The sequence below is a fragment of the Molothrus ater genome, chromosome 13 (genome assembly GCF_012460135.2).
Source record: "Molothrus ater isolate BHLD 08-10-18 breed brown headed cowbird chromosome 13, BPBGC_Mater_1.1, whole genome shotgun sequence".
NCBI lineage: Eukaryota > Metazoa > Chordata > Aves > Passeriformes > Icteridae > Molothrus > Molothrus ater.
The window spans coordinates 17,067,152-17,087,475 of record NC_050490.2 but is presented as its reverse complement, the minus strand read 5'-3'; the positions used below and the strand labels follow the sequence as shown (position 1 = coordinate 17,087,475).

At 41.5% G+C, this 20,324-nt stretch overlaps 1 protein-coding gene across 5 annotated transcripts in view; it reads right to left on the bottom strand.

Annotated features, from left to right (window-relative positions):
* MEF2A (myocyte enhancer factor 2A) overlaps positions 1-20,095 on the bottom strand; it is an 81,385-nt gene extending 61,290 nt beyond the window's left edge. For 2 of the 5 annotated variants that reach the window (XM_036389967.2, XM_036389965.2), the window contains exon 1: positions 19,801-20,095. The gene's annotated coding sequence lies outside the window, so the exon portion shown is untranslated. The remainder of the gene's footprint in view (positions 1-19,800) is intronic. The other 3 variants (XM_036389966.2, XM_036389961.2, XM_036389963.1) reach the window with 3 other exon arrangements.
* Positions 20,096-20,324: the final 229 nt, after the last annotated feature.

The following is a 20,324-nucleotide window of genomic DNA, read 5'->3' as shown; positions in this document are numbered from 1 at the left end:
TCAACCAACACTTCTGGAGATTCTTCCTTCTAGCTTCTGGTAGGTTTCCTTCCTCTTTGTCTACCACTGAATGTACTTCATTTTGATGGTAATATCTGATTAACAACCTCAGCAAGCCTTTAGAGGCGGCAGGCACTCCCCTTTGTAAGCTTCACTTACCCAAAATAACACAAACCCTTTAGTATTCCACAACAGAAACAGCACCACATAAAATCTTAAGGCCACCATCACTGCCCAGTTCAGGAAGAGATCTGCATGTATGAACCAGATCCACCCACAGGAATAACAGCATCTAAAGCAGCACTGAGCTTTGGTTTAAACAGAGTAAACCAAGAGTTCTGCTCTCACACCCTACTGCTGCCAAATCGTTCCATCTGCATTAGCTGCAAGATGTCAGCTTGGGCATGGAAAGGAAGAATTATTTAGTGCATTTAGTGAATCCTCTGATTCAAAAATCTCCTCTCAGTCAAACAGGTGCCCCTGCCTAGGTAGAACAGAAGCCACAATATCCCTGAAGAGGATGGTAGTATCCCCTTAAAATTCCCATACAGAGGAGTGATGCTCTTAGGTCTCAGTGCTTTGTTCCTTTTTCAGTTAGTCCAGTTCCTTCAGGGAAAATGCTCACCATGCACAGCTGGAAGAAAGGCAGTAAAGGGAAGAGCAGGTTCTCAAAAGCAGAAGTGTGACAGAGGACAGCAGCAGAAAGAGTTAACAATAAGTTTGTGACATTTTATCTAATTTGATGCCACATAGCACAGAACAAAGACACAGACCTGGCGTTTTCAATTTAGTAGATTCAAACAGGCATTAAGAAGAAACTGATTTTCATTCACTTTCGAGGATTTCACCTTAAGGGAAGGTCTTTCAAGGATGCACATGGTATTCGTTGGCCTTCTGAAAATTAAATCAATTAAGCACAAGACTCAGTTCTTGTAAAAAAATTATTTAGAACATCCATGAGGAAAGGAAAAGTATATAATGAAACCAAAGAAATATTTGTCAATAACACTGACTAACCCACTAGAAAGATGCTGCAACTTTTGCTAGAGGTCTGAGTCTGCACTGATGGCTCTGCAGTGTCTCAGATCCAGGTTGCTATGGAATAAAAAAAGGGAACTCTAAAGGGACCTTGTTGCTTTCATATGGCATTAACTTGGGAGCACCAACCATAGCTTCCAACACAACTACACCCTCCAGGGCTAGAAACAGGACATTTGCTAAGGTACATAATGGATGCTTTATGGAATAAATTTCAATTCTCTACCATGCTTAAGACATTTCAATGCTACTTTATTATGTGCATCCTTAAAGCACACAAAATCTACTGTGCTTCCTTGCAATTCTTCTGCAAATGCAGCATCTACCAAAACTAGAGAAATCCATAGAAAGTATCTTCAATCTTTGAAGGAGCTCACTGGTCCATAATGACAGTGCATCTAGAATACAATAAAAACCCAAAACCCAACAACCAATTATTCAGAAGAAAGTGCCTCCACAGACTTCTCAACAGGAAGAGATGGAAAAAGCTGATAGCTGGAAGAGGCATGTTAAAATCCCAGCTGGGGAAGGTGGAACCCTTCACCCCTCAGCTTCCAGACAAGCCTCGCTGGCAGCACGTGGGGCCACCTGGCCTGGGAAGGGAAGGAGCTCCCAAAGCATTCAGAACCCACCTGAATCTTCCAGCTAAGGAACACGATCATGCAAGGCCGAGACTGAGGAAATCCTTTAGCAATGTGTTGTGTACATGGAGTATTAAAGCTCCACTCTGCTGCTTGGATCCAGCCCAGGACATTTCTACTCACCTGGGCCCACAGCTGCTGTGCAAGAACCACAGGGAAAATGGGATTGTGCAACAAAACACGGGATGATGAGCAAATCACCTCACTCTCTGCTCAGCACAAGACATCAAAAACCCCTAAACTGTAAACCAACATCAACATCACACTTTCTGCAACAAATCAGCAGGGAAAATACTAAATTTTATTAGGATTTTGCATAAGCAAGATTATATTCCATTAAAGAGATTATCCACTTTTTAATGTTGTCTTGATAGAGGACTTATGTGTGCCACTCTTCCCTGCTTATCATCTCCCAAATGGTGTCCTGGTAAATCTGCAGAAGGCACATAAGTGACACTTTAGCTTTTAAGCACAGATGATACCAAGACAGTCTGACAATATCACAGCACTGCCAAAATTTACAGTTGTGGGTTTTCTTAAAGATTAAGTACCTGAGGATCAGATTGCTATTTTCAGATTTCATTTAAAATTTAATCTTTGGTCATCATGGCAGCAGAAAACTGAACTGTAAGAGCCAAAAAACCCCAAATAAAACACTCCAAAAATTATGATGGATTAAAAAAAATCTCATTATTTTGGAATTCTATCTCTCTCACACTGATATGCAGAGACATTGCTGCAGCATTCCAAATTCTGAGTTGGTTACATCCCAGTAATAAACTGAGTCTCTTTAAATAGTTTGATAACATTTTATTTAATGAACAGAACTCTGAAAACATTCAGAGAAATGTTAACTTTTGAGAGCTTCTCTGTTTTATTCACTTGTATAAGATCACATGGTTACTAGACACATGCATGCTAAATATATTACATGCTACCATGGCAGCAGGTCAGTTCTGCACAAGCTGCTTGTATTAAATTTCTCCTGTAAGTGACATTAGACTTTAGCTCTGCTCCAGCACATATAGGAAGAGGCTTCACATTCCAAACTACCATCTGAAGGGGAAAACTATGCCAACACAGTACAAAGTATGCCTGTGCTACTTTAACCCATTTACTATTTTAACACACACACGCAAGCCTTGCATTTATGTTATCTATATTATGAATTTTTCAGATTCAAGACTCCAAAGCTAATGGCTTTGTCATAGTCTTTTGCTATGAAAATTTAAGGAAAAGGTCACACAATTATAGTCTATAATATGTGACATGTTCAGATTGATGAAACTCCAAACACTAAGTATCATTAACTGGGTAGGCTACTCAACTCCATTTGAAATCTTTTACTGCTTTATTAAACTGCCTGGATACACAGTAACTACTAGAACACATTTTAAATAGGCATCATTGCATATTGTTGTACCAATTTCAGAGCAGATGTTCTCCATAAAAGACAGTGATATATTAAAAAATCCCACATATTGTCCATACATATATATTGACATGTCTAGAAATACACACACTGGCGTATAAAAAGCACAAACAAATCTGAGTTGTCAAAATTAATGGAGCACACCCTAAAAATATTTCATCATCCTCTGTTACAATGCTTTAATATGTCATACTACAAAGGGACACACTGCAGAGAATGCCAGCATAATGGGGTAAGGAAGGCAAACTCTTCTAAAAGCAGCCTCTAGATCAACACAGGATCATGTATTCCATGGCTTCAGATTGGTGCCTTGGAGAATGCAAAGATAAAAGGGGAACAGGCTTGATCACCAGGGTCAAGGGAGGTTATCTGTATTCTGCTGGAGGAATATGCATTAATCCTCTTCTTTTCCTAAGCACAGAGGAAAGCCTAACTCAAACACTTATCAGTAAGGGTGTAATCACAACAAGCTTCAGCTGACGTTGGAGGCAGAGGGAATCACACAGACCTTTGGTAAATATTTAGGCAGCTAGCCCATAGAAAAATCCTGGACTGTTGCTTCTCTAGTGCAACCATATCCACAGAGGGGTAGGTGAAAGTTCTCACAGACCTACTTTAGCTGCAATTGCATGTTTGCTGCAACCTCGAAGCACATCCTGACACTGCTCCTCTTATACAGAAATTTCGTGAGATGGTTCATACTTCATCTTCCCCTTCCATTGGTGGGGACAGCTGGAAACCAGACAGAACTACCAGCAGGCACCAGCTTACCCACAATAGAGATCTGCTATGGGCATACCAAGAGAACAGGGAGAGGCAAAGGTAGAGGTACGCCTGGATTTTGAGCAGATGATACTTTAAACTAGCTCATTATTCAGAGTCCTCCCTTAATTACTCTGCAGAGCACACCAGCATTTATCAAATAATACACTGTCACAAAGATACAGAATACCACATTTTTACAGAAGGAAATTATTATAACACTTTTAATTTTAGTCACCCAAAGGTTAAGCACCAAACTGTAAAATGTCTGCAGTATGGTCCTGATACATTGACCGGGTTTCGTTTTGACATGAGAACTTCTGCTCGAAGGGACCATGTTGGAGGCACAAAATCATTTCTAATATAGCAGGCACTTATTTTTTAGCAGGAGAAACACTTCTATTAGGTACACAGAGAAAATGTATTCTTGTAGTGTCACACATTAGCACATGATTGAGAGCCTTTATCCGGTCAAACAGCGTCACATGGACCAAGTGCTAACACACAGCAGAACTCTGCCTGAAGCTCCAGCATCGAATCTGGGCCATCCCTGCACTTCCAGGTTTCTGTGCAGCTGCTGGGAAGAGCTCCCCGCCCCCCGACCCAGGGGAGCACAGAAGCTGTCGCTGCGAAGAGCAAAGAAAAAAATCCTCCTCAAGAAGCATTCTTCACCTCTGCAGAGCTGTCACAAACGTGAGCCTGGCTGAATTACCGCATCCCAAATGCCATACCTGGCATTTGACTTGCTACTGCTCGAATATTTAAGCCATCCCTTTCCTATCTGCATCAGAGCTGAACCCGTTTTTTCATTACATCTTATTTGGTATTTTTTCCACATTGATGACTTAAGAGGTGCAAACATTGTGACCTGCTATTAGCAAAGCTCCAGCATTGAAGAACAGCACAACACAAGTCCCAGCACACCAGGAGTATTCAATAACACACACATACACTGGATTCCTTTCACAAAAAGAACACACAGAACTAAAACCAAGAGCTGCACTGATAAAGAAACCCCACAGAAAAGTCATGAAATAAGTGAACCAGTCTGCTGGTTCCATACAAAGACAAACCAGGAACTGGAATCTACAAATACAACTTGTCTACAGAAAACATATTTTTCATCTTTATAAAGAACATGTTTCTGACTGCACAATTAAAAAGCAGCTTCCAAGTTTTATCAATACAGTAAAAACTAAATAAACAGTGATTCTTCTGTAAGCAAATAATATTAAGGTGCCTTACAATCTTACATATCATATGCAACAAGTTTTGACTAAGAAAAATAAATGCTCAATATTATACAAAGCACAAAAAAATTCCACTGACCTTGGTGAAGGACTTGGAATTAAATTATCTGCAGCTGTGAAGTGCTACAGGTTACTCTTACTTGAGAAGCAAACAAAAACCATCAACAACAGGCAGAAATCAAAACCTATCCAATATGATTATCAACCAAAGTAGAGTTTGAATAAAGTAAAACTATGCAGATGCTCTGACTTTCAGATCAGATAATAATTGTTTAATTTCTCTAAAAGTGTTGGTACCTAATCAGTTTTGGAGCATCTGCTTTTCAAGACCCCAGGTGAAAAGAAGAAACAAAAATCTGTTAATGTAACATACCCAGCTGACAGATGTAGAATTGTATTCATAGAAACACTAAAAGCCATACCAGAAATGGAGGATACTAAGTAAAAGAAGATATACTTGCCAAGAGTAGAACCCACGATATTTGCTTTCTCAGGAGAAAATACACCAGCATTTTAACAGGTAAATGTGCCAGAGAACTTGCCATCTACTCACCAGGAAGTGAAATGAAAGAAAGCTCAAAAAAATAGCACAGAAAACAGAAGGGGGTGTGGTGGAAATACTTCTTGTTTACTTGCAACTATCTAAAAAAAAATATAGAGAATAAACAGCTGAAATCCAACATATTCACTCTTCCAGATCATCACACCAAAAATCACAGGCAACACAGCTTCAGCTGCTTCCAGCACTTGCTTTCAGCCAAGTCACACATCACCCCACAGCTCCTGTACTCCTGCCCTGTCACACTGACACAGGACAGAGCTCGGGATTGTTCAGCTGCACCCAGGCAGGGAGATGCAGATTGAGGCATCTGCACACAGCCAGCAAGGAATCCACTACTGCAAAGGCAGGCACCAAACTTCAATTTTCTCAACGGCAAAAAAATACTCATAACAAGGCAAGGTCTGCCAATGAAGTAACGTGCTGCTAATCTAATGGATTAGCAGGCAAGTTTCAGGCACTGAGGTCTTCCAGGTCACAATTTGCACTTTTAATTTAACCTACAGGTATCAACTAGAGAACTGAAAACAAATGCAAAAACGCAGCACTTGCACAGAAAATTATTTCTCTTTTTTTATCTTGTATATTTATAAATAGCAAGAGCTGATGGAAGTAGTACTTGGCAGAACACAGCCCTCAGTTAAAGCTCTCAGAGTCAGGCATCCATTTGGTCAGGTCAAATTACAACAGGTAGAAAACTGCCACCATCATCATCCAACCATTGCCACACCCCAAGACCTGTATGCTGCACTTCAGAAGCCTCTGTCACACATAAACACCAAAATTAAATGAAATTATTACATCCCCTGATTTTCCCAATTTGTTAAAGGCCATCTGAGCCAAATCTTTCTTAGAACAGAGACATCAATCTAGACCACAGACAAGTTCTGGAACTGCAAGTTTTATTGAAAGCCACAAGCTTCACTGTAGTTTAATCACCTAAATTAAATACATAAACAAGATTTAGTTTTAAAAGGATGACTGACTTAAATTTGCCACATTAATCTACTTTTGAAGGTATTCCATGAAGAAACACTTGCTACACCAAAAAACATTAGTATGTTCTCATAACACACAAAAAATGACCAAAGCACATCTAATAAAGAAACAAATGGAAAAAGAGTAAAAGTTGGTGGGTGCTGTCATTTGCTTTACTGGAACACATCAAATAATTTCAGCACTGTTCCGCTCAAGATGTAAAGAAGAGCTGAGACAGGAATTCACAGCTACAAACCACACGAGACCACGTGAGAAAATGCATCCACCTCAAAAAGCAGGTGCACTGCCATGCACATCTTGCTAGTGCATAATCACAACTGAACATATTAACCCAGTTTCCCAAAGCCTTAATGATGACAAATATGACACTGAAAACATGTTCTTCATTAAGAAACAGGTTTGCCCCATTTAGGTGCTACAACTAACGAGCATTTTGTGAAATGATGGATTTTCAAGCAGTAGGGATAATGAACTAAATGCTTTCTGTGTGCTATCCTAACATGCCACTGAGTGGCACAGGTACATTAAAGGAGTTTAAAGGTGTCCTGTATACATCTACCTAGCTACATCTATCAAAACAGAGCTTTACTGGTGATCTGAGAGGGGATCAGACAGACTACTTCCCCAAATTTGGACTAATCCAGAAGACAGATCTAATGAGTAGTATTTTTCCTATTGTATTCCCCTTCAGTACAGTGCCCTGCCAAGTCTTCCAAATGAGAGTGTTATTAATATAAGTCCAGGAAGGTACTGTAGAGGAAAAATAGGCAAGGCCTGTTAATAGGATACACAGACCTCAGATGTGGGTGAAGGATCTTCTAGTTTAGATTTCATACATAAACTGCTTGAGACTAGCAAAAGAGCACTAGAACTCAAACACTTTAACTTTTCTTTAAATGGTATGGATATTATTATTCCTCATTATCCAAATGACTCTGAGCAGCTCCAGATTGAGTCCATCTCCCCACAGGCAGAGTATGAACCCCAGGCAGTAAGAAGGCTGACACCAGAAATTGCAGAAGAGAATCTCAACCCACTGGAACCTGAGAGTGGCAATCAAAGTGCAGATCTAAAGCTTCGTTCATTAGATTGAACAGTGAGACTTCAATATTTACTGTAGATCTAAAAGAGAAATGTACAGATTCACAAAGAATGAGTGCACACATGCTCTCTAAACAATGCTAATCCAATTAGGTATCAGTCATTTAGACAGATACATTGCTTTAATTATGCTCAAATTGTCTCCTATTGCTAAAATGAAAGTTAAATAATTTAATTTTGTATGTGAATACAGCAGAGGAGAAGGAGACAAAGACTTGGATTCAAAAGTTCGTGTGATTGCCAAAAGGGGAAAAAAGACTGTTCCCTACACACTCAGGAACCATTAAAACCCTTCAGCATTTTTTGCCAAACATGGTTTCACGTACTTTTTTACAGCGCTTCAAAAGGTTTTGCTAAGGCAACTTGTGTATTGACAATAATACAGGCACCACACTGCATTATAAAGAAGACAATAGCAAGATCTGAGTAATGTGTATTAAAGAAAACACATTCACTACCATGGGAACCCTGTCAGAATTCACCACTACTGCAAGTCATCCACAGGAAGCTTTTCTGTGCTAGACTTCCCCTCCTAAATAACCTCTCTACTAATACCTCTAAGACATAAACATTAACATTATAGCAGGGAACAAGCACACAGGCAATGCCACTAGCCTACAGCATTTTCATCTAAATAGGTCTAACAGACACAAGGAGACAGTAGAAAGAATTCCAGAATAAGATCTCCACCACTTACATCATCAGTACAGCCAAGGATTTCACTGGAACATTGACACTAATTCACTGAAAACTCATTGTAAGCACAGTTAATGAATGTGGGAGAAACCAGGGGAAAAAAGAAAAGGGAAAAAACCCAACTCCATACACATAACACAAAGAACCAAGCGTTACAAGAAATGTCCCAAATCCCACTGGAAGCTGACTTTATCTAAAGTAGTCTAGGAAGTTTCACTGGAATACGTGGACCTTGTAACGTATTTGTTACTAATTTTTTAGTAACAAACTACACCAGACTAAAATCATGCCTAGACCAAGTTTTTGGGATCCACAGCTTAAACAGGAAGAGAAGCAAGTTCCCCCTCCCAGACTCAATTACAGTGCAACTCCACCTGCATGCGTAAGGGCACCAGCAATTGCAACAAAATAAAACCAGAGTTAACCATTAAACTACACAGAGGTCTTGCCTGGCTACAGCCACTTACAGGAAAAGCTCAAGGAACATTGCAGCATATGCAAGATTAATGTATAGTTAAAACTCCTTTTCTCAGTTCCTGCATGGAGGCAGTACATCAAATCCACCTGGAAGCAGAACTCAAATATTATCAGAAGAATTTGTTTTTAACTATGGCTTACAGAGTCCAAATTAGTTTTTCAATGAAGGTCTGCAAACTCAAATGTAACAAAAGCATCTCTTAGTAGATTGTTTTGCAGGGTTTGACAGAAATTTCATCAGACTCCAGAATGAACAGGTATCAAGCCAAAGAGAACAAACCTTCCCTATAAAGCATTTTATATATAAACATTGAAATAACAGAACTAAATTTTCTCCTTGATGTCAAGACTAGCCAGTATTGGAGTGCCCTAGCATGAGCCATTATTTCAACAAATAGTGAGCTGTGAAATGCTGAAATCCATTTTTAATCAACAAAAAAAGCATGGTAATAGCACATAAATTTAGGGAATTTATGAATTTCAGAAAAAGTGCTCTTCTACTGAAATCCAAACAAAGGGACAGGTCTCAGAAAACACAGAACAAATCACATCACAAGCAACATCCTGAATGTACTGTAGATCAAGTTCCTTTCCCTGCATAGTAACAAGAAACAAAAAGTATTCTAATCCCTTGTTCAAGATTGTAGCAACCACAATAGCAAGAAAGGCATTTTAAATGTGGAGTTTACCCCTCAGAACTGGTGCACCTACAACAATCTTCATCACACAAGCAATTGTGCTCTTGTCTAAATTTGTATTTGTCTAGAGAGATGGAAATGAAGACAGAAGACAAGACAGTTATAGAAAGTATGAAACCCAGAGATACAGTCTCAAGGAAGTGTAAATGTTAATGGTCAGACACTTCAAACTTTAAAGGTCTCAGACCTGAAACGCTGGTAGGCTTGAACCAAGGCACCTGAGGTAAGATGAGGCTCTGAGGTAAAATGATTCTCTCTGAAGTGTGAGGGCTGATGAACAGAGCCAGACACCAAAGCTACAAATATAACAAAGAACCCAAGAAAAGGAACTGAACTGGAACTTAATTTTTTTTTGTTTCCATTTTATTTGTATGTTGGTTGAAACCAAGGAGAAGCTGCTTTCTAGTTACTTTATCAGGCTGTTGCCAAATTCCTGAAGGAAAACGTGTAAATCCTAGCACAGGTGAGCTGAATCATTCATGTTCAAGGTCCACTTCTATCTTCCAAAGATTTTCACCTACTCCTCCCTTCCTGCTGAGTGGCCCAAGCACTGACACATCTCTGTGGTTGACAGCGTGTGACTGGGGCTGGGCTGGCTGTCCCGTCATTGTCCCAATACTGCCACCAGATCAGACTATTTTAAGATAAGCTAATTATGCCACTGAAAAATCTTATAAGCCACTAAGACTAAGCAGAGGAGACCACGAAGAATTAAAAGCAGAGAAGCACAGGTTAGACAGAAGCAAGAACTGTGATCTCAGCTCTTGCAGATGAGCCTGGAGGATTCCTTGTCAGATTGCAACTCTGAATTTTAGGTTTACTTTCTCCTGCTTCTACAGTCCTAACAAGCCCAAGAGGAACTTCACACAAAAGGCTGCTGCTCCTTACACATTCAGAAAATTAGTCATTCAGGCCTTAGAAAAACAACACACCAAGACCTTTGTGGTTTTCTTGTAGGCATTATCTACATGCATGCAAGACAGCTGCAGAAACCAACTTAGGTGCCTTAAACAGATCTGAAGGAAAATCCTCAATCGGGATTTTGTTGCACAGAAAGATTTCAAGAAGTTTATCAGATCATCTTCTCATTAACATTTCATTCAAGGACTAAATTACTCAAAAGCAGGTAAAAACTTCTTCTGAGACCTACTCAGCCAGTGCCTAGCAATATTGTGATAGGTTTTATTACAGAACAATTCAGCCCTTAAAAAAAACTTGTAAAAAAATTGGATCCAGAAAGTCCTACATAAAGCACAGATATGAGCATCACATGGGGGAGGAGGTGAGGTGGGGGCTTTAGATAAAGTTATTAATATATCTGAAGAAGATAGAAAGATACAAGGAAGAAATTCCAACTATCTTTCCATACACTTACAAGCAGGCCTCGTCAAAATGAAGATATATTTTGCTGAACGCATGAATTCCAGCCTAACATCAAATACTTTAAAACCAAAGCAAATTAAGAAACTGAATGCAGTTTTAAATCACCCTAACTTTAAATTTTATTTTACTTAAATTAAATAAAAACACTTAAAATAAGAGTTTGCTGATATTAGACTAGAGCATCATCAATGATAGCATTAAAATCCTGAAGACAGAACTATTTCCACAGCTTTAAAACTTACTTTTTTAATAAAATGAGGTTTACTTGACCACAGTCTATTCTCCCTCATTAATGGCTTCTGATTATATTGGCCAGTTTCAGCCAAGTGCTATAGCAAATGCATCGATTATTTTTGAGATTTCCCAAAAGTGCTGCAGAATTTTTGACCTGGCATTAGCAGAGAAGCCCTGGGCAGAGCACTGCAGTGACCAGAGGCAGCAGGTCCTGGGGGATGCTTGGGCAGTCAGCAGGCCCTTGTGCTCAGCCTGGCCACAGCTGGCACACATCTAAGATACGTGGAGAACTGAAGAGAAACACACTGAAAAGAGGGGGTACTCTAAAAGATCAACAGAGGAGTTAAAAAATAAGGGAAATGGAAATTCTCCAGGTTTTATTATTTACAAAATCACTTCTTTACTATTACAGTTTGGACTATTTTTAAATTTACTTCCACCATTTCTCCATATTTTAATAACATAAATGAAATGGGCTACAGAATACAAAATAAAAATTTTCATATACACACTGTCTTTGTTCTTCCCTCTTCCCCATACCATGCTTGGCTTGCTCCTCAGCAACCCAGCCATAGATCTGGAATCCTTTTATCTCATGCAATCACACTGGTTACACTCGCCTAGAGCCAGTGTTAACAGGACAGTCTACAGATCCTTTCATGACTTCCATCTCCCCCGAGACAAAAACTAGATGGTGAAAAGAATAAAACAAAAAGGCAGCAAAACCCAATGGCACCCAAGAGTAAGGCCAGGTTGGCTGCGGCCCCGGCTTGCTCTGAAGCGTTTCCTCAGTGCCGGCGCAGGAGCTGATGATGGCCGAGCCCCCGGGGCTGCACGGGCACGCCGGGATCACCAGAGGGAGCTGCGGGGGCTCCAACGGGGATCGGGGCTCGGATCACAACCTCCTCGCTCGGGGCAAGTCCTCCCCTCAGCTTGGAAGAAAAAGCAGCTTTTGCTTGAGTCTCTTTGTAGGAACCTTCCGATCCCCTCTCATGGGAACGACTCTGTCACTTCCTCCTGGAATCTGGTGCAAGTTTTACATAAGCGCCATGTGCTAACACACGACTCGTTGTAAATACGTGTGTGACAATAACGGGGTGCACGGGCTAGTCCAGGGCATCCTCAGGAGAGGAGTGTAAAACCAAGGATGTCACCGCTCGGCTTAACTCGGCAGGCCAGGAGTCCAACTCCTCGGCAAAAACCCAAGGGGAAAACCACCAAGAGAGGCACAAGGGTCTGCAAAGCGCCGAAGCAGAGCCCCCTCGCAGCGAGGGCAGGCCGGGGCATCTGCAGGAACATTCACTGGAAGCAGCTTGGGGATCGCTGCGGATATCGCGTTACATCCCATCCCACCGGGAACCCACGTCTCCTCTGGAGGAAAGCCTAGGCAAACATTCAGCCAGGAGTCACCAGGAGCATCAGAATGCCACGACAGGAGCAGGAGCTGAAATCTGCAACTCTCCCATTACCCTGTTCCACCTCCTGAACAAACCATCAGTCTGTTAAGGTACTTTCCTCCTATTTTGCATACGGCACCTAAATGACTCCAATATTGAGGAATATTCCATTTTAAAATCCAGAATTTCCAATCGTTTCAACACCACATTTCACTGGTTTCTTGAAGATACTGAGTTAGCAGTGATAAATAGAAACACTGACCATTAGCTTTTTCCTTTTTGTAGGGAAAAAAAAAAATCATTTATCAATTAAGATAATTCTTGTTGTTTCTGCCCTCCTCAAATTTCATCTCATATTAAACCCAATACAAAGCCTGGAGAGTCATCTTAGACTTCTCTGTGCTTCACTAAGAACAAGTGCTTTCTACATGATTTTGTAATACAGATTTGATAAAATAGTTTTTAAATTTCAGTTGTTCCAATTGATAATTTTTCCTTTTTTTCTTAAACAGCTATTCAGGTTAGCAGTTTTCCTATTTGTGACAAAGGAAACAACAAGCACCTATTTAAAATTCATTATTATTCTATGACATCCACAGCCATTCCATGTTCCACATGCTCCTCGGGAATTTTCAGGGCATTTTTGTTCATAATTACAACTTCTGCAAATCACCCATATTCCGTATCTCCAATATTCAACAAATTCTTGCTTCCATCAACTGACCACATCTCTCTTCAGCCATCCACAATTCTGTCTCCTTCCCCTGAAGGTGGAGTTCTAATTTAGTGCTTCCTAATGGAAACCATTAATACTTTTACTGCTGGCACTTTTTTCATAGCCCAACATCTCTCAAAGCAAAGATCTTCACATACATTTCAATGACAAAAATTTAAGATGCCACCATTTGGAATGCTAGGAACAAAGATAAGGAGGACAACAAGAAGACAAAACATTAAAAACCCCAACACTCAAAAGACACACAGGAGATATTAAAGTCTCTTGGAGGAAATCATTCTTCTGCACTCAAAAGCTTCAAATCCCTGAAGCCAGCTTTTCAAGTAAATATGTGTATTATTAAACTCAGACTAACAAACATCATTTGACAGCCTACAGGCTCAAAAACTGTAGAAGAAAGTGCTTTTCCTTTTTTGTAGGCATCAAATGAAACAAATTATCTTGTGCTGTACCTCTGACTTCCCCTCTTTTACCCTGAAACCAAGGGGATTCTGAATATAAATTTAAGACACCTGACTTAATTAAAACCTCATACCATTACACAATCATTTCAACAGCTTCAAGGAAAAATAAAAATTCTGAAAATTTCAGTTTATTACCCTCAGTGCCTGATAAGATAATAAAAGAACAATGATGATGGAACATCCCCTTTTCTCAAACACTCTCAGAAGACTCGTTGCTTTGAAAGCTCACCCTGGAAGAAGCAACACTTTTAAACTGCTCTATACACCAAATTATTAGCAGTCATTCTTGTCAGCTCACAGCTTTTAAAACAGGATGCATGCACTCATATCAGGAAGAGGCAGTTGCTTGTGAAAGAACGATACCAAAAACAAGATGTCCCTCATGCTGATAACCTCATACAATGCATCTGAGCTATACCATACAAGTTTTCCACATGATGGTCTATTAAATACAATTCAAAACATCTGGAGAAAGATAACCACTTAAAAACAGTCACTTTCTTTGATATCTGAGGGGGGAAAATATTACAACTTTTTTTCTCAGCTCTTGTACTCAATTATTGCAGATTTGGTGTGATACAGGGTGTAAAGTCCCATTATCCTGACACCTTCCAAAAGTTTCTCTAATGGACATTGCCAAGACAAGTCTGTTGTGCCCTTTATGACCCCTCACCTTTAGGACATGTGTGTGTATCTGAGTCCCTGAAGGTTAAGCCTCTTGCTTACTCTCTTCTCTTACAACTGTTTCTAATTCTTCCATATCATAAAGAACACTAAAACAATCTCCTCTGAATTCTGTTTCTCAATTCTGTATGCCACAACCTTCAAGAAAGAAATGTGTAATAGCACAGCTCATTTACAGACATGCTTACACAATTATATAGCTAAAAGTTTAATAATTTAACCCCCTTGACCTTCCAAACACCAGGTGATCACAGAAAACTAAAAGATCAGGTCTGTGTATATTGGTATAAAACCTCAGCTCTGGTCCTGACCACAGCCTGCAAGTGTCACTGCACGTACAGATGGCACATCAGCTTTACATATTCTCACAGGGCTATGGTGAGCCTTCAAACAATAAAAATAACACCAGTCCACTCCATGAAATCCTAAATTACAGAAGCAATTTGGTTTTCAAATGAAACTGAGTTACACAAACACTCAAAGAGATTTGAAATAAATGGGAAAAAAAATCCTTCTTCACCTCTATTATCATCATAAAAGTATCACGAGCACAAACCCATCCATTCTACACACCCACTCCTAGGTGATCTCTGACCATGACACATTTTTCTCTGAGTCAATTTGCTCCTGATTAGAAAAAAAGGAAAAGATGCTTTGTCATCAGTGCCTGGTACACAGACACCTACAGCAAGCACCTTTCCACGACTCTGCTTGGCTGCTAATTCCTAGCACCTACTTTTTACCTTACTACACTTCAAATAGGCATGCAACAATTCTCAGTAGCTCCTAGTGAAATCACAAAGCAATGCAGAACGCATTTTCAAGTTTCCAGGTTGGCCCACAAGGACTTTGCCAGAATTCAAAAGCTCTCAGGGACAGAGGCAAATATAACTGGGAGACCTACCTAATTAAGCATCACTAACATTTTGAATATAAAGTAGTTAATTCCCTGAAAAATAATTCAATTAATCACACTCTTATTAAGAGGGATGTATTTTGATTCTGATCAGAGAGGCTTGTACTGCTACAACACACAGAACAAAAAGCAAAGTGCTCCCATAGAAAAGGTTCTGTATTCCCCTGCACTACAATTTGGAAAAAGACCAGTCACAAAATTTAGCCTGCCTTATTCTAATAAAATTCCTTCCTAATTCTTCACTGTAGACTCACAATAAGAATAAAATGAGAAAAGAATATATATATATATATATATATATATACTATATATAATTTAAAATATTCTAACTAGGTGATTATCTTGGACAGGCAGGGGTGAAATCTCAGGAACAGAGGAGTCTTGCATGATATTAATTCCTCTTTAGTGTCAAATGGAAATGAGAGTACACAGTACAGGGGTTTATGTTTCTGAAGAAAGTTATATATTAAATATAAAGACATCTAGAAACACTGCTGCAGAACAACTAAACAGAAGCCAAAACAACACCGTTGATTAAAAAAAAAAATCAATGGCTTAATATGGAGGAAAAACATTTCTTCTTTTTAAGTCCCTAAGCAGTAACTTGAAAGATCAAGTGTTAAAATAAGAAAGCACCAGATGAGGGGAGTGGTCAGAGGTAGAAATCTAGATCAGATGCTTACTTTCAAATAAAGGAAGCAAAATCTCTTATTGCAGACTAGGAGCTCATTATTTATTAGCTGGTGCTGTACCTCAGAACACATGCAGGGGGGAGGGGAACTGTCATTACACAGGCTGGGCTGAACTCTCAGTAATACTATTGTGTTCTGTTGCACTGGACACTGCATCAAGGACCTAAAATGTATTTTGATCAGCTGTCCAAAAAAATTCCTCAAGTTTTTTACTGGAAGGTCAACAAAGCTAACTCGGGGGAGAAGTGAAAGAATGTCTTGTGTCATCTCCCAAACCTCCTAAGATACCCAAACCACCTTGCAAACATCCAGGGAAAAACCAGCTACCTTTAGTTATTTCACATCTGAGGGCACCTTAAACCAAGGGGATCCTGAGTATAAATTTAAGACACCTAAATTAAAACCTCATACCATCACACACCTTCAAAGTCTTTATTCACGTCAGTGGCAGGAGCAAGAGCTGAACTCTCCCCTCATCGGCAGGGCCTCAGTAACAGTGACAAATCCATTCGGGTGATCACTGCTCACCCTGCAGTGCACAGGACGGCACACAAGGAAAAGGGAATGCTGTGTTTATATCCCCTGGCTACTTCACCAGAGCTGAAGGAATCAAACCTGAACACAAAGCACCAAATTCACCCATATTACCACAGACAGAGATTCTGACTTTTGTTCCACTTGAGCCATTGAAGAACACATTATTACACATGTGAAATAATGTCTTTCCCACACGATAAATGTGAAAATGTAAAGCGATTTGTGCATTAAGAAGCACATACATTGCCACATGATGTTCCAATTAATTCAAAGGAAGATTCATTGCAACGAGAAGGAAAAGAGATCCCAGTGCTTTGCACACATTACCAGGCTGCTGTCAGGACTGAGGAGGCCTAAAGCCCAAGGTTTACACAGAATATTTAATCCTTTAAAAATAAAAAAATAAGAATTTGGTGAGGCGAGTAAAATGTGCTAACGGTAATTTTTAGAAAACATATACTTTCAAAAATTCAACTAAACCCCACAGACCTCTCTCAAGCTAGGCATAACAAACCACAGTTATAACTAATCCAAGATATTCCTTATTTAGGAAAAAAAGTTGCCAAACTAATACAGATTGGCTCATTACACAGCATTAGACTACACTTCTTTCAGTACTCTGGAGAATTAATCAGCTGTGTTTTGCTAGGAGGGCATGGCTGAGAGCAGGCAAGGTAGCACGGCATTGTTCACAGAGCAGAGTGGTGCCTCCAGGCTCTCTGAAGCAGCACTTGGGCCCAGAATATACAGAATGACATCAACAAGTTATCTGAGAAACGTGGCCAACATTCTAAAATAAACCCATAAAATCTCTGCTGCCCGCATTAACCAGTTTAAGGTGAACCACACACACTTCAGCTCAAAGGTTTCTAAATAAGATGAGTCTTCTGCCATAATGAGCTGTTTTGTTCTCCAGAATTATTTCAAGTTTGAATGCAGCCATGTCCTCCTCATTGTGCTAGTCCAACATGACTCAATTTCTCTAAGTTCATAAAACTCAATGTTCGCTTTCTTCTCCATCTGTGGTTTCACAGAGAAAGAAACTCATATTATAGGGCTCTAAATGCAGGGATCTGCACATATGCACAGCATTCCATGGCACCACTCGCTCAGAGGTGAGCAGTGACCACATCGGTTTAAACACACACTGAGAAAACAGAGCAGGACAAGCCAACAGCAAAGAAGCTGATGTATTTCCACCAACATCTGCAAATGTCTGCTCACAAATAAACCCCAGAAAGGCTGCAATGTTCACAGAGGCTCAGATCAGCTCCAGGGGCAGAGAGAAGGAGTTCCGTGCACACCAAAGCTGTCCTGAGGTAGAGCCTGTCCCTGACGCTGAGGGACTCTTCCCATTTACCGACGATCCCCCTCTGCCACTACACGTGGGCCACACCAAGCACAGATGTGGGAAAGAATTACGGAGGAGAAAAATAACTGACCAGGGCACTGGGCTATTTTCTTTATGAAATTCCAAACTGAATGTCCTCAGTCAAAAAAGGTTCATCTCCAGCTGCACAGCACCATCATAATCCCTTAGTAGCTTGACAATTTGTTCCATTCTCTTATTTTTGATTTGCTGGCTTAACAAGTATAGAATTTTAAAATATCATTTAATAATGATACCCTTTAGTGAACAAAAGCACCGACATTATATCCTTTATTATAATTTATTATAATCCTTTTAAATTATGTAATTGAATAACATGTCATTTTGCACATATTCTAACACCTCAGTGGAAAAAAATAGTTTAAATGAGGAACTTCACACTTCTCCCCCAAATGCAAATCACCTGTGAGATATGAGGGAAAAAACCTAAATATTACATTCTCACACGTAAAAGGCATTTTAAATAAATTTAAATACAGACAGAATAGATGACAGGAATGTTGCCCTGACATCTTTTGCACAGGTATTTAAATACCAGATACCAATAAGAAGACACCAGAATTATCTAACAAAATATAGTATGGAGACAGTTCACATAATAAAGGTTGAAAGCTCATAGCCCCCTTCATGCTAGATAAAAATTTCCCAGACTGTGAAAACGGTTTAAAATAAATACATTTACATTATCAATTCCATACCAAACCACTTTATTTTCCTTACTACTGTTAACAAATTATTCCTTTTCCTTCCTCCTTTGTACTTCCCAAAACCCCTTTCCCCCACCGCTCATAACAATTTTAGTCGCTGGCTATGGGACACAATGGCTTTACACTAAAGAATTCTTAAAAACCCTCTTCTTAAATTATCTCTTTTTTCCCCTACACAACTCCAATTTCTCAACTCTGAAATTAATCACCTGTCAAACAAGGCATTATGGTCAGGTTTTCTGAGCAATTCCACTCTCCTCACCGCTTAGCATCTCAAAAGCAGGTAAAAATTTATTGTAAAAGACAGCTCCATAAACTTAAAAAAATTAGTCTTTCCAGTCAGCAGCGGTCCAGTCCTTTTTCCTCACGACTTCTGCCGCCGAACACAAAATCCTGCTGGCAGCACAACCCCGCTGTACCTCCAGCCTTCTCCCTCTGGACAGAACAGCCTCCGGTTCACAGCCCAGGAGCGCCTGTCCCCCTGCCATTCCCAGCACACCTTCCTGCGGCGCACACTCAACTCCTGAACCCTTCCCAGCTCCCCCGGCCGACCCCCGGCCGCTCCCGCATTCCACGGACGGGCTCCCGGGGAGCCTTTTCCTGTCGCTTCCCCGCTCGCTGCGATGTCGCCTTCCCCAGCGACACCCAGCACAAAGGGTCCCTTCCCCGCACCCCGGGCGCTCCAGGGCCGCGTACCCCACCCTCCTTGGCTCCCTCCCGCCCGGTCCCCGGGCAGCTCTGCCGGCCTGGCCCATAAATGTCCATCCCCTCCCGCAGGAAGTTCTGGGGAGGCCCCGGGAACTCGCCCACCCCGGGACCCCGCCGGCTCCCCCCGCTCCGCTCCCTCAGAGCGGGATGGGGCCGTCGGGGGGGGGGACCCTCCTTCTTTTCCCCCTTCCCTTCCCGCCGGCCCCTCGGCCGATGTCCCCGGCCCCGGCCGAGCCTCGGGCTGAGGGAACGCGCCCCGCTGGCCGCGCGGAGCCGGGACCCCGGGACCCCTCGCTCACCGCTGCTCCCCGCTCGCTCCGCTCCCGCCGCGGCTCCTCAGGAGACACTGACACCGGCGCACGGATACCGCGCCGCGCTATTTTTGGGAAACAAGGCCCGACCGCGGCCGGAACTACTGCTCGTCACACTCTTCTTCGGTGTCCTTCCGCACGTTTCTCCGCGCAGCTCCGGCAGGGCCAAGGGCGCTCAACGGCGCCGGGCAGGGGCGGAACGGACCGGGGATGGCGGGGAGGGGCGCGGTGCTCCCGCGGCGGGCGGTAGGACGGACACGGCCGCGCTCCGCACTCGAGGCATCGCCGGATTACTTTGTTGGGCCGGGGAGCGGCCGGGCCTACATTCCTGCCCGCCGACCCGCCCCGGAGTGACGGCGTGCACAGCCAATTGCACCGCCCGTGCAGGACAGCCCGCCAATCAGCGCGCAGTTGGTGGGCGGGGCGTAGCGAAACGTGGACGCCTTGAGTGACATGGAAGCGCTCAATCAGAAAGGGAGGGAGGGAAGCGACAACCAATCAGAGCCCAGTGG